Source organism: Galeopterus variegatus, unplaced genomic scaffold (assembly GCF_000696425.1).
Source record: "Galeopterus variegatus unplaced genomic scaffold, G_variegatus-3.0.2 Scaffold1277, whole genome shotgun sequence".
NCBI lineage: Eukaryota > Metazoa > Chordata > Mammalia > Dermoptera > Cynocephalidae > Galeopterus > Galeopterus variegatus.
Genome location: NW_007727388.1, coordinates 266,381 through 269,515, shown reverse-complemented (window position 1 = coordinate 269,515; position 3,135 = coordinate 266,381). Strand labels below are relative to the sequence as shown.

The 3,135-nt window shown below is 47.0% G+C and overlaps 1 pseudogene; it reads left to right on the top strand.

Annotated features, from left to right (window-relative positions):
• Positions 1-289: 289 nt before the first annotated feature.
• Positions 290-1,933, top strand: LOC103593115 (annotated as a pseudogene).
• Positions 1,934-3,135: the final 1,202 nt, after the last annotated feature.

The window sequence follows — 3,135 nt, the reverse complement described above, 5'->3', positions numbered from 1 at the left end:
AGTAGGTGCCATTTCTGGACTCATTTCTGGATGTCTGAAATGAATGTGACTTTTGGGGCAGGGAGAGAAGTCTGTCTGGCGAAGTCCCCAAATCCCTCCAAATCAAGTCTGATTTTTTTTAACCTTAAACAGAAGATTTGCCTCAAAAGGCACTCCAAAAATTGAACAGAGAAACCCCAAGAAAGCTGCCTGAATTTGCCTATACAGTTTTGTTCTACATCTTATAAAGGACCAGACAAGTCAAACTGGTGGTTTTTGGTTTCTGCCAGCCGTGGATGCCTCTGACATTATGACCACAGAGGATTCCACCACTGCCATGGGCAGCGACCCAGCTGCAGTGTGCTCGGCCAAGGTGCCCGGGCACGGCAGGCACACCCCATGAGGCTGCACTGCTGGGGTGATGGAGGACAGCCTGGTGCAGTAGAAGGGACAGCTCGACTGGGAGGACTTGCATGGCAGCGCGGCTGAGGTCTTCATGGGCTAGGTCCCAGGTGACATGTAGAGGAGGAGCTCGTGCCCATGTTCGAGACGATGGGCCGTATCTATAAGCTGTGCCTCATGATGGACTTCAACTGCAAGAACCGCGGCCTCTTCATGGTCATGTACTGCCACAAGCATGAGGCCAAGGGTGCCCTGCGTGAGCTCAACAGCTAGGAGACCCTCCCAGGCCATCTGCTCGGCATGCACGGCAGTGTCCACAACTGCCGCCTCTTCATCAGTGGCATCCCCAAGATGAGGAAGCACGAGGAGATCCTGGAGGAGATCGCCAAGGTCACCAAGTGCGTGCTCGAATCATCTACCCAGCACGGCTGATGAGATGAAGAGCTGTGGCTTCTCCTTCCTCGAGTTTGAGCCACCACACTGCACCACGGCGTGCTGCAAGTGCATGCTCGGCCGAATCCACCTGTGGGGACACCCAATTGTGGTGGTCTGGGCCAAGTCTGAGATGATGAAGATGAGGGCGTGATGGAGACCCTGAAGATCCTCTACGTACGCAACTTCATAAGGGAAACCACCAAGGACATGCCAAGAAGAGCATCGGCCAGTTCAACCCTGGTTGCATGGAATGCATCAAGAAGATTGGTGACTACGCCTTGGTGATCTTCACCAGCCACCAAAATGCCATGCATGCCATGAACAACCTCAACGGCACTGAGATGGAGGGCTGGTGCCTCAAGGTCGTTCTGGCCAAGCCTGTGGACAAGGAACAGTACTCCCGGCACCAGAGGGTGGCCAAGGGCAGCAGCACGGCCCGTCTAAGTATACTCCTGTGACCCGTACGCACTGTCCTACTATGGCTACCCCTACAACACACTCATCGGACCCAACAGGGACCACTTCATGAAAGGCAACCTAAGAGATGGAGGGTGAGGCATGGCAGTCAACAGAGCCCCAGGGCCCAGGGGTTCCTAGCTCAGGGGATATTCTGATGTCATGAAGGGAGAGGAAAACAGTAAGAAAAATGACAGGAACTTGTGCTGAGCTTGGAAATCTCTGATGTTAATCCAGTTGCTGTTAAACCTGGAACAGTGGCCATCCCTGCCATTGAGGCCCAGTATTCCGTGTTTCAAGCAGCTCCAGCTACTAAAGTAATTGAAGATGGCAGAATCCACACAATGGAGCACATGACAGGCCCCTCTGCTGTACAGCCAGACCCAGCCAGCACTGACACTGTCATTTCTGCTGTATCCACTGCCACCTTTCCAGGGCTCCTCAATAACTCCAGTATATAAAGGCTCCAAACATTCAGAGAATTCCCACTGCTGGGATCTATGGGGCCAGTTACATGCCATTTTCTGTTCTGGCTACAGCCATGATCGCTGCACTACAGAAGGTGGCAGCAGCCACTGCCATGTATGGAGAATGCACAGGCTGTATAACCCAGTGCTTCCCTGCTGCTGCTAACCTGCTCTGTAGTTTTCTTCTCTTGTGATGTCTTTGTCTGGTTTTGGTACTAGAGTAATACTGCCTCTTAGAATGAACCAGAACTCTGCTTCTGTGTTCTGAAAGAGATTGGTGTAATTTCTCCCTGCTGGCATCAAGCATCAGCTCCCAGCTCAGCTTCTTGCCCTGGGTCCTATCTCAGGGTTAGCCTCTGGGGACCACAGTGAGAGAACTGGCTGTCTTACCTAAGTGTAGATCAGGATTGGGGAAAAGATTCCAGAATTGGGTCGAACTTACCAGTGAACCCAGTCTGATACTTTTAGTTTGGGAAGGTTATTAATTATTATTCAATTTTGTTAATAGATGTATGTCTATTTGAGTTGTCTGTTTCTTCTTGTGTGAGTTTTGGCAAATTGTTTCCTTCAAGGAATTTGTCCATTTCATCTCTGTTATTGAATTTGATGGCATAGATTTGTTTATAATATTCCTTTATTATCCTTTTAATGTCCATGGGAATTGTAGTGATATCCCTCTTTCATTTCTGATATTAGTAATTTGTGTTCTCTCTTTTTTTCCTTAGGCTAGATAGTGGCTTATCAATTTCATCAGCTTTTTTCAAAGAACCAACTTTTGGTTTTGTTGATTTTCTCTATTGAATCCTTGTTTTCAATTTCACTGATTTCTGCTTTCAGATTCTGAGTATAACTGACTACATCTTAGGCCCTTACTGCTTGCTATGTCTTTGTGAGAGCTTTGTCCATAAAGTTACATAGTAACTAGCGGAAAGGTAGTTAGTAACTAGGGGAAAGGTAGTTAGAACAATAGATAGGCTCGACATGTAAATAAGGAATGGTTAAGTACAGGTGTGGTGATAAGCCAGCCTGGCCACTTGCATCAACATTTGGAGCTAATTATGTTGAGCTTGTTTATTAACTGCCTGTATAAACCTGATCTCAGTCTTGAGATAGTACAGAGAAGTTTGGCATGTGCCTTTGGGTTGCTGTCTGCCCAACCCATTACTCTGTAGGTAAGTTACCCTGGAATTAAGTTCTTATATCACATGGAATGGACTATTTTGTTGTTCAGTCTTGAGATACCTGTATAATTAGGTGGTCAATCTACCCTTGGTCCACCTTCAGACACTGCTCTAATTTTTATTATTTCTTTTCTTCTGCTTACTTTGGATTTTATTTGTTTCTTTTTCTAGTTTCCTAAGGTTACAATTCAGATTATTAATTTTAGATCTTTCTT